Below are 12247 nucleotides of genomic sequence, written 5' to 3' on the forward strand. Positions count from 1 at the left end.
CGCCAGACCAGATTGGATCTTCTGTGGTGGCTCCAGTCCCCGGCGGTGTAGTAAGGCAAGTCCTTCTGTCCGTTATTGTGGACGGTGATTACCACGGATGCCAGCCTGTCGGGCTGGGGTGGAGTCCTGGGCAACCTGTCTGCCCAGGGCACTTGGTCGGAGGAGGAATCCTCCTTTTCGATCAATGTGCTGGAATTGCGAGCGATCAAACTCTGTCTCTTCAAGTTGTCGGACCGACTTCGGGGCCGTCCTGTTCGGGTACAGACGGACAATGCTACCGTGGTGGCTTACATCAACCACCAAGGGGGCACCAGGAGTGCCCTCGCGGCCCGGGAGGTGACCGACATTCTGTCTTGGGCCGAGACTCGTGTCCCGGCGATTTCAGCAGTTCACATTCCGGGTGTGGAGAATTGGCAGGCCGACTATCTGAGCCGCCAGACCCTGGACCAGGGGGAATGGTCCCTACACCCGGAGGTCTTTCGAATGCTGTGTGCGGAGTGGGGATATCCGGATGTGGATCTGTTCGCATCTCGTCTTAACCCAAATGTGGAAAGGTTCGTGGCAAGAACGCGCGATCCTCTGGCAGACGCCTCGGATGTGTTGGTGGCCCCTTGGCATCAGTATCGTCTGATGTATGCCTTTCCTCCGATTCAGTTGTTATCCAGGTTCCTCCGCAGGTTAGCCTCGGAACCGCACCTGGTGATTCTGGTGGCGCCAGACTGGCCATGCCAGTCCTGGTACGCAGACGTTGTTCACCTGGCAGTGGCGCCTCCGTGGCGGCTGCCAATGCGGGAAGATCTACTGTCTCAGGGACCGATCTTCCATCCTGCTTTACAGTCGCTGGCTTTAACAGCCTGGCTGTTGAGACCCAGGTCTTGAGGGACAGGGGTCTCTCCCCTGAGGTTATCCCTACTCTGATCAAGGCTAGGAAAACCTCATCGGGTAAAATCTATTACCGTACCTGGAAAGCTTATTTCGCCTGGTGTGAGTCCAGGGGGTTCTCCCCTCGCTCTTACTCGGTGTCGAGAGTGTTGGCTTTCCTCCAGTCTGGAGTGGACCAGCGCCTTGCGCTGGCCACAATAAAGGGCCAGGTGTCTGCACTGGTGGTTCTTTTCCAACGCCCTGTGGTGTCTCATTCCTCTATTCGCACCTTCATTCAAGGTGTGCGACATTTGGCTCCTCCCAGGAAGGAGCCTTTACCTCCATGGGACTTGAACTTGTCTTCTTCGGAATCCTTTCGGAGGACGGATTCCCTCTTTGTCCTTCCTGAGGGACCTCGGAAGGGCATGGCTGCGTCTGTAGCGATTATTGCCAAATGGATCAGACAGACAATTGAACAGGCTTATGCTTTGAAGGAACGGGTTCCACCCTTCCCTGTTAAGGCACACTCTACCAGATCTGTGAGTGCGTCCTGGGCCTATTGGCATCGTACCTCGGTGGCCCAGGTGTGCAAGGCTGCGACTTGGTCGTCGGTGCACACCTTTTCCAAATTCTACAAGGTAGATGTTCTGGCATCTGCTGATGCCTCCTTTGGCTGCAAATTTCTCAGTGCGGCAGTGCCATGAAGGACCCTTGTGTTTTTTTCTCGGTCCCTGGCTGTTGGTATTTGCTTTCCTGGGCTGTTGCTCCTGCTGAGCCTTGTTTTTTCTGTTGCCCAGAAGGTTCCCTTACTGTGCTGGTAAGGTTCCTTTCTCTGATGTGGGTACTGCGTTGCCTTTTCTACGGTTGCGTCTCCCACCCCTCATGTCTACACTGCTTTGGGACATCCCGATAGTGATGACTTAGAGGAGGCGGCGACTGTCGGAGGACGTAAGAGGAAACTGAATTTTTGTAAAATCTTACCTGTAAAATTCCTTTCTCTGAGTCCTCCGACAGTCGCCGCCCCCGCCCCTCTTTTGGGGTTGTGTTCTTATTACCTACTGCTATGCTACCAAACTGAGTTGGGAGTGGTCACTGCAGGGGGGTTTTGACCAGTGGGACAGCCCCCATGGGTGTGTATATGCAAATGCCTTTGTTCTTTTGACTAAGTCTTATGCCTAGCTACTCCTGCGGAGCGGAAGTCAATACCCAATAGTGATGACTTAGAGGAGGCGGCGACTGTCGGAGGACTCAGAGAAAGGAATTTTACAGGTAAGATTTTACAAAAATTCATTTTTTTTTAATAAAGAGTTTTAACCTACTGCACAATGATGGCCCCTTTATTCTAACAAGCTGAAAAGGTTGTTATAAGGAGGAAGGAATAACAAACCCATGATCGATTAAAGAGAGGGAAGGAACCCTACCTGGCCACCCAGATGAGAGTGAGGAGTGGAGGAGACATAGGATCCAGGTATATATAACATAGGCTCATTTGTTATTAATCTAAGGTGAGCAGTTAGAGCACATAGAAGTGCCAGCACTGAAGAGCACCTGGGACACTGTTTGAGGGGTAAGAAGTTCACTAAGCAAGACCAAGAAGCAATCTATTGGGAATCATCACTTGATGATTGAACATTGTTTTCAGCACAAAATAATTTTTGTTTAGAGGATTTTCACTTATATATTGGACAATTTAGCAGATATTTTCAGTGATTTATTTCACAATTTATGAATTCACATCAGAGTTAAAGATTGTTCATTTGGCACTTATGTAGGCATTTGCACTTTATATATTGATTGATAACACCATTTATTTAGTAATTTAAGTTTTCTCACTTTCTTTGTTTACCGGCATAGTATATACATTTTATATCTTTATATACCCACCACGGGGGGGGGGGGGGGGCCTCCTTAGAAGCACTTTAAATATTTCCACATCAGGAATGCACATTTGCACAACTATTTCAAGTGGAAGATTTATGTGATTAATTTATTATTTATATGATAATTCTGTTATTGTATGCTATACACCAACAACATCTCTTCTGTTTGTATATATAACATACCCAACATGATAAATATTTATGTAATATATTAGCATACCATACGCTTATAGATCTTTGAAGCGCAGTATTCCCCCCCCCCCCCCCCCCCATAATATATTCTCTGGCTAACTGTATACAGTGGGGATCGAAAGTTTGGGCACCTTAGGTAAAAATTTGTATTAATGTGCATGAAGAAGCTAAGGAAAGATGGAAAAAAATCTCCAAAAGGCATCAAATTACAGATTAGACATTCTTATAATATGTCAACAAAAGTTAGATTTTATTTCCATCATTTACACTTTAAAAATAACAGAAAACAAAAAAAATGGTGTCTGCAAAAGTTTGGGCACCCTGCATAGTTAATATCTTGTACTGCCCCCTTTGGCAAGTGTCACAGCTTGTAAACGCTAGCCAGCCAAGAGTCTTTCAATTCTTGTTTGAGGTATCTTTGCCCATTCTTCCTTACAAAAGTCTTCCAGTTCTTTGAGATTTCTGGGCTGTCTGTCACGCACTGCTCTTTTAAGGTCTATCCATAGATTTTTCAATTACAGTGGGTACGGAAAGTATTCAGACCCCCTTAAATTTTTCACTCTTTGTTATATTGCAGCCATTTGCTAAAATCATTTAAGTTCATTCTTCTTCCTCATGAATGTACACATAGCACCCCATACTGACAGAAAAACACAGAATTGTTGACATTGTTGCAGATTTATTAAAAAAGAGAAACTGAAATATCGCATGGTCCTAAGTATTCAGACCCTTTGCTCAGTATTTAGTAGAAGCCCCCTTTTGATCTAATACAGCCAGGAGTCTTTTTGGGAAAGATGCAACAAGTATTTCACACCTGGATTTGGGGATCCTCTGCCATTCCTCCTTGGAGATCCTCTCCAGTTCTGTCAGGTTGGATGGTAAACGTTGGTGGACAGCCATTTTTAGGTCTCTCCAGAGATGCTCAATTGGGTTTAAGTCAGGGCTCTGGCTGGGCCATTCAAGAACAGTCACGGGGTTGTTGTGAAGCCACTCCTTCGTTATTTTAGCTGTGTGCTTAGGGTCATTGTCTTGTTGGAAGGTAAACCTTCGGCCCACTCTGAGGTCCAGAGCATTCTGGAGAATTTTTGTCCAGGATATCCCTGTACTTGGCCGCATTCATCTTTCCCTCGATTGCAACCAGTCGTCCTGTCCCTGCAGCTGAAAAACACCCCCACAGCATGATGCTGCCACCACCATGCTTCACTGTTGGGACTGTATTTGACAGGTGATGAGCAGTGCCTGGTTTTCTCCACACATACCGCTTAGAATTAAGGCCAAAAAGTTCTATTTTGGTCTCATAAGACCAGAGAATATTATTTCTCACCATCCTGGAGTCCTTCAGGTGTTTTTTAGCAAACTCCATGCGGGCTTTCATGTGTCTTACACTGAGGAGAGGCTTCCGTCGGGCCACTCTGCCATAAAGAGTGGAGGGCTGCAGTGATGGTTGACTTTCTACAACTTTCTCCCATCTCCTGACTGCATCTCTGGAGCTCAGCCACAGTGATCTTTGGGTTCTTCTTTACCTCTCTCACCAAGACTCTTCTCCCCCGATAGCTCAGTTTGGCCGGACGGCCAGCTCTAGGAAGGGTTCTGGTCGTCCCAAACGTCTTCCATTTGAGGATTATGGAGGCCACTGTGCTCTTAGGAACCTTAAGTGCAGCAGAAATCTTTTTGTAACCTTGGCCAGATCTATGCCTTGCCACAATTCTGTCTCTGAGCTCTTCAGGCAGTTCTTTTGACCTCATGATTCTCATTTGCTCTGACATGCATTGTGATCTGGAAGGTCTTATATAGACAGGTGTGTGGCTTTCCTAATCAAGTCCAATCAGTATAATCAAACACAGCTGGACTCAAATGAAGGTGTAGAACCATCTCAAGGATGATCAGAAGAAATGGAAAGCACCTGAGTTAAATATATGAGTGTCACAGCAAAGGGTCTGAATACTTGGGACCATGTGATATTTCAGTTTTTCTTTTTTAATAAATCTGCAACAATGTCAACAATTTTGTGTTTTTCTGTCAGTATGGGGTGCTATGTGTACATTCATGAGGAAGAAGAATGAACTTAAATGATTTTAGCAAATAGCTGCAATATAACAAAGAGTGAAAAATTTAAGGGGGTCTGAATACTTTCCGTACCCACTGTATGTTGAGGTCAGGAGATTGTGAAGGCCATTGCAAAACCTTCAGTTTACGCCTCTTGATTTAATCCCCCGTGGATTTCGAGGTGTGTTTAGGATCATTATCCATTTGTAGAAGCCATCCTCTCTTTAACTTCAGCTTTTTCACAGATGGCTTCAAGTTACCATCCAAAATTTGCTGAAATTTTCTTGAATCCATTTTTTCTTCTACTCGTGAGATGTTTCCTGTGCCACTGGTTGCAATACAACCCCAAAGCATGATTGATCCACCCCCATGCTTAACAGTTGCACAGAGGTTATTTTCATTAAATTCTGTGCCCCTTCTTCTCCAAACGTACCTTTGCTCATTCCGGCCAAAAAGTTCAATTTTAACCTCATCGTTCCACAGAACTTGTTTCCAAAATGCATCAGGCTTGTCTATATGTTCATTTGCAAAGTTCAAACGCTGAATTTTGTGGTGAGGACGTATAAGAGGTTTTCTTCTGATGACTCTTCCATGAAGACCATATTTGGACAAGTATCTCTTTATAGTGGAATCATGTACCACAACTCCAGTGTCTGCCAGATCTTTCTGGAGGGGTCGTGCAGTCAAACATGGGTTTTGAATTGTTTTTTCTCACTATCCTGCGAGCTGTTCTGTCTGACATTTTTCTTGGTCTTCCAGATCTTGCTTTAACTTCCACTGTTCCTGATGACTGCCATTTAATAATTACATTCCGAACAGAGGATATTGACACCTGAAAACTCTTTGCTATCTTCTTATAGCCTTCTCCAGCTTTGTGAGCGTCAACTATTTTCAGTCTCATAGAGGAAAAAGGAGAAGTGCTTGGCGCTGCCAATATATGCGTTTAGAAGTGTGGAAGGTAGAAGCTAGTATAGACAACACAGATGTCACAAATATTATAACTATTATGCACGTTTGAAAAAATGAATATTAAATAAATAAGTGAGGTTGTAAATGAGGTAAAAACAGGAATAAAGTGTAAGAGCATAAAACCTAGAGCCCAATATTTAAATGTATAAAAGTAAATAGGTATGCAAAAAAAGAAGGTGACATATACATCCACAATATACTCTAATAAAGGATATATATATATATATAGTGCCCTTCAAGTGAGGGTGAAATAGTGGTGTATAAGTGATAATAAAAAGGTAGAGTAGGAAAAAATTAATATATATAAATAATTTTACAGTGACTTGAGTGACCATAAAGTGACATGTGCAAAAAAGGAAAAGAGACCTCAATCCCAAGCCTGGGAAGAGAGAGTGCCCAATGTGGTTCCCCAAAAATGACAATGGGGTGGGCCACAGATGGAGGAAAATAAATCCAAAAAATAAATAATAAAAAATGCTGAAAAAAATATATATAAAATGGTGGCTAAGTGATTGATACACAGAATATCTCAAAATCAATAGTGTGCTAGTGAAAAAATGCGCAAAGAAAGTGGTCAAAAATGCATAAGAAAAAACATCCACTGAGTCCTTAAGAAGCGCATAGAGGTATATCAGTCCAAAATAGTGGTGAGGTGCCAAAATCACAGGTGCGACCGGTTGGATGATTCTTAGAGTGAAGACTAAGGTGCTCCCCTATTCAGTGGGTCCGGTGCTCCCCTTTCTAGTAAATACCGAGCTTACCAGAAAGTACTACCCCTACAGGGGTAGAGCGCAGGTCGATAATTGTAGGGATCGCTCCCAAAGCAGAGGGGTCCGGTCACCTGGTCCACTTCTAATATTCCAATTGCCCGAGTCACAACTAATTGGCGTGTTAGTAGGGGTGTTCCAACATTAATGCTCCAACCAAGCCATTCCAGGACATGTATATAAATAAAGAAAGATGCCTCCAAATGGTGAAATACCGCTAGACTTTTATTAAAAACATCCAAGATAAAAGCAGGTACTCACATAAAAAACAGTGCTAACGTTCCCTCAGGACTTAGGAGCCGCAAGGTCCTCTCTGGCGGTGGGGTGATGAACGGTAAGCGTTCTCCCGACCGGAGCTGCGTCCCAAGCCGATCAATACAATGCAAGCGGAAGTGATGCGGTGCGCACTCTACATGTTTCGTCGTATGACGTCATCAGGAGTAGCGCTGGCCACATCAATTCCGCTTCCTTAAGTGTAGAGTGGTTGCCAGGCAACCCGATTCAACTAAAAACGCCTATTGGTCAACGGACCAATCAGAAAAAAAGCTATAAGTATGATCATCAGTTGCTGGGAAGAACCTCTTAATACAATGCACATTAATCCGAGGGCCAATCAGAAAAAACGGTTGTCCTTTGTCATCAGTTGCTGGGAGAAAACTGATGCTGATTGGCTCCTACGATAAGTGGTGAGGATATTCACTGCACAGGGGAATTCCGGTTGGTTAAGCCAGCCCCGGAACTATCTGCAGACTAGGTGATGATACTTATTCATAAGGGACGGTGTATATTCAGCAATAAATGATGGTGAACAGTTCTAAATTGGTCCGAAAAAACGGAGACAAAAAGGAAACAAAAAACAGAAATAAAAAACGGAAATAAAAAACAAAAAAACAAAAAACTGTGGTACAAAAAATCTAATACTAGAAAAATGCCCTCATTATGACTCCGAATGAATCAGATAATCATAATGAGAAGTCTGGTAGCCTGGCAATCATTCCATGTCTGTGTAAGTATAGCAAATCTATCCAGTGCATATAGAACAAACAAGGAGAAACTCTAATCATATATGTCTATGGACAATAATTTCACAAAACAGCCGATTCCCATATATAATCTTAGGGAGGCATATATAGGGTTCATTAAATCTCAGATATATGGTATAAAATAGATTAAAAGGATAATAATACTAATAAATACAGTCTCAAAAATGAATATATATGGAATGGTAAAAAATTAATATATTACTGGGTAAAAAGGAAATTAGTGTCTAATAAATATATATAGTGAGAAGTCAGATGTAAGTAAAATCCAAGATACATATCGTAAGTGAATAAAAATGTACATATTTAGTAAATATATATTGGTCTATAAATCGAGGTGGATCAAAATATTTAGTAAAAACTGGTGAGTATTGTCCAACTGTGTCAATGGAGAGTGACATCTGGAAACATGGGAAATTAGTCAATGGCCCAAAGAGAGGGAACAGAGACCAATACCCACCCCTTGATTAATACTCAGAAAACATTGATAAACATAGTGACAATCAATAATTAAACAACTATGACGTGAGATGATATAGATAAAGTGACAGTGCTTTGAGAAAAGGTGTATATACAGGAACTAAGTCCTGGAGAGTTGGGTTGGTGCCATATGGGTGGTAAAAGAATAGGCACAAGAACATGCAAATATAAAAGTGAAGGGTGGCATCAAACAGAAGAGATGGTAAGAAGTTCATATTTATAGTCATCCTATATTAAACAATAAAAATCTTGAGCTCCCTATGGATCCTAGAAAGCTATGAAGGGTATAAAATTGATAATGTAGTGTCCTCAGGGATCTAAAAGAGTCTAAAATCTGGAAAGATAAAAGGGAGGTAGAGACTCGATCTGAAGTGAGGGTGAAATTGAATCAAAGATAAATATAATTAAAAATTGGATATAAAACAGTTCAGGTCTATATCTAAGTTTAAACCTCCAGGTTGTAGCGATTCCAATTGATAAATCCATTTAGTCTCGTTTTTAGATATTTTTCTGGTCTTGTTTTCCCCTCTCCAGTGTTCTCTTATGGTGTCGATGCCATAAAAAATTAGGCCTTGTGGATTCTTATTATGTGCCTCTAAATAGTGTCTCGATAGGCCATGCTTGGGGAAACCCTTTTTAATATTTTTGATATGTTCCCTAATGCGGACGTATAGAGGCCTGGTTGTTCTTCCTACATATTGCCGTCAGCATGGGCATTCCACAACATAAGTCACGTGTGTACTATAGCATGTAATAAGTTTGTTAATTTTAAAATTTTTTCTATTTACGCATGATTTGAATTCTGTGATCTTCCTTGGTTGTCGTGTGTTGTTCTTACAGGCCAGGCATCTTTGACACCGTATGAACCCTTTCATATCGGGAAAAATCCGTACCTCTTTCGGTGGATCTACCACATTGTGCACTAGTCTGTTTCGTAAGGACGGTGCCCTGCGGTATATAAATTTGGGCCTACTTGGGAGGATTTTAGCCAGAGTCCTGTCTGATTTCAGGATAGGCCAATATTTTTTGATAATCTTTTCCATCTTCCTGTGTTGGTTATTATATCCAGTGACAAAAGCATAATCAAAGTCAGTGTTTTTATTTCTTACTTTTTCAGTGAGTAGAGTTTCTCTGTTCATATCCCTCACTTGGTTTTTAGTGATCTCTAGTGATTCTTTTTTGTAGCCCTTTTCCGTGAATCTTTCCGTAAGAATTTTAGCTTGCTCTTCGTATTCTTCAATTTTTCCGCAGTTTCGTCGGAGTCTCATGTATTGGCCCTTGGGTATGTTCTGTTTCCACTTGGGATGGTGGCAACTTGTTATCGGGATATAGCCATTTTTGTCAGTTGCTTTAAAATAAGTCCTTGTTTGCAACTTCTCCTGTTCTTTATATAGTTGTAGGTCCAGGAAATCGATTTGAGTCGTGCTTTGATTGCCGGTAAATTTGATCCCATATCTGTTATTATTTAATTCTTCAATGAACATGTCCAAAGTATGTTGTGATCCCTTCCATAGCATAAAAACATCATCAATGTATCTCCGATAAAAACGTAAATTGGGTCTTGTTATTTTGTAAACTAGCTCCTCTTCCAGTAAATCCATAAATAGGTTGGCGACGCTTTCAGTCTCAGTTTTTTAGACAACTGCTTAGAAGATTCCATGGTGCTGATTGTTGGGGCAAGGTCAGATGAGTCTGGGCATTTAAAACCTTTGAGATTGACATCACCTGGTCTTCTCAAACGATGATTGAGAACAATCCATGACACTGGCAGGTCTCAGCCTTGCAAAGGGGGCAGTGCATGTTATAAATTCTGCAGGGTGCCCAAACTTTTGCAGACACCATTTTCTTTGTTTTCTGTAATTTTGAAAGTGTCAATGATGTAAATAAAATCTAACTTTTGTTGACATATTATAAGAATGTCTAATCTGTAATTTGATGCATTTTGGAGATTTTCCCATCTTTCCTTGGGTTCTTTATGCACATTAATACAAATTTTTACCTGGGGTGCCCAAACTTTTGATCCCCACTGTAAGGTAACAGATTAAGGTACTTGCTGCATCAGGGAGACATTTATATAAACAAATCCGTGATAGCGCAAGATTATTATCTCTATAAAAGTTTGTAATAATGGACTGCATCTGGAGATTCATGCTTCGCAAATCTGATTTTTCTCCGCCTTTTTAATTTTAGCCTTCACCGCATGACTTCGTATTTTGGCTAAACAAAGTTATCTCTGCATTTGGAAATGTTTAAACAGACATTTTTTTTTTCTAATTTACCCTGACCCTTGAATAATGCATTACCATCTAAACAATTCCTTCTGTTCCTTTTGTTCCTGTGTTAATGATGAGTTTATTTTGGAAGAACTGGCATTACTGTTAGTCCTCAACAGTATACATTTTTGGTTTTGCTAAAATAGGCCAGTTCAGCTTTTAGTCATTACACCAGTGTTTACAGTTTGAATAACTCTGCTTCTGTGCTTTTAGTTGATTACAGCAAGATCACTTTGTACATGAGAAACCAAATTGCTGCCATTATCTCCCTTGGCTGTTAATTGTCAATTAAAAGAAGCAGAACTAGCAAAATGTGGATTTCATCACCTTATTCAAAGCCCACTTGACTGATGTAACCCAACATTCTCTTAGGGGGCACTGGATGAACTGGAATACCCTTCCAACCCATACACCCCACTCCTGATAAGGTGGTGTGGGGGGGGGGATGGGGCATCCTTTTATCTAAATTTGTTCAATTTCTTACAGTACATCATCTTAAAGAGGTTGTAAACCCTCGAAAGTTTTTTTTTTTCTGAAACCTGAAAGAGAAACCCATAATGAGCTAGTATGCATCGCATACTAGCTCATTATGAAATACTTACCTAAGAACGAGCCCCCGCCGTGCCACCCGCTTAGCTGGATGACGGGCGACATGTCCAGTCGCCCGTCTTCCGGGATCGCGGCATCCGGCCATCTGATTGGCCGGAGCCGCGGTGACGTCACTCCCGCGCACGCACGCGGGAGCCAACGGTCACGGCACGGGGCTCTGAAGAAACCGCACCAGCGGCCGTTCCTTCAGAGCGCATGCGCCAGTGACGTCACTGGCTGCATGTAAGGTAAATATCTCCTAAACGGTACATGTTTAGGAGATATTTACAGTACCTATAGGTAAGCCTTAACCACTTAAGCCCCGGAGGATTTGGCTGCTAAAGGACCAGGGGTTTTTTTGCGATTTTTTACTGCGTGACTTTAACGGACAATTGCGCGGTCGTGCGACGCTGTACCTAAACGAATTTGACGTCCTTTTTTTCCCACAAACAGAGCTTTCTTTTGGTGGTATTTGATCACCTGTGCGATTTTTTGATCACGCGCTATAAACAAAAAAAGAGCGTAAATTTTGCAAAAATAACAATATTTTTCACATTTTTTTATATGAAATTCCCCAAAAAAAAAAGTAAAAATCAAAATTTTTTAACATTTTTCGGCCAATTTGTTTTATGCTACCTATGTTTGGTAAAAAAAATTGCAAAAAGCGTATTTTGATTGGTTTGCGCAAAAGTTATCGCGTTTACTAACAAAGAGAAAGATTTTTGTCATTTTTGGTGTTTTTTTTTTTAACGCGTAATGGCGGCGATCTGCGATTTTTTTTTTCGGTACTGCGACATTGCGGCGGACAGATCGGACCCTTGACTGACATTTTTGACACTTTTGGGGTTACCAGTGACATTACTGCAGTAATCAGTGCTATACATATGCACTGTTACTGCAAAAATGACACTGGCAGGGAAGGGGTTAACTTTATTGGACAGGGAGGGGTTAAGTGTGTCCTAGGGGCGTGCTTTCTACTGTGTAGGGACATTGCTATTGGTGTAAAAGCAAAGATCTTTACTTTTACACAGGGAGAACTGACAGGCAGCTTGTTTACACAAGCTGCTCTGTCTTTCTCCCTTCACAGGAGCGATCGTAGTGTGGCCGGCGGACATCGAGTCCGCCGGTCACACGCACTGACTTGCCTGTGA

General features: G+C 42.1%; 1 protein-coding gene across 1 annotated transcript in view; it reads left to right on the plus strand.

The window, feature by feature from the left end:
• The window catches only part of B3GLCT (beta 3-glucosyltransferase), a 1154157-nt gene that overhangs the window by 516316 nt on the left and 625594 nt on the right, over positions 1-12247 (plus strand). The window lies entirely within an intron of this gene.

This window comes from Pelophylax lessonae (assembly GCF_965119305.1).
Source record: "Pelophylax lessonae genome assembly, chromosome: 2".
Classification (NCBI taxonomy): domain Eukaryota; kingdom Metazoa; phylum Chordata; class Amphibia; order Anura; family Ranidae; genus Pelophylax; species Pelophylax lessonae.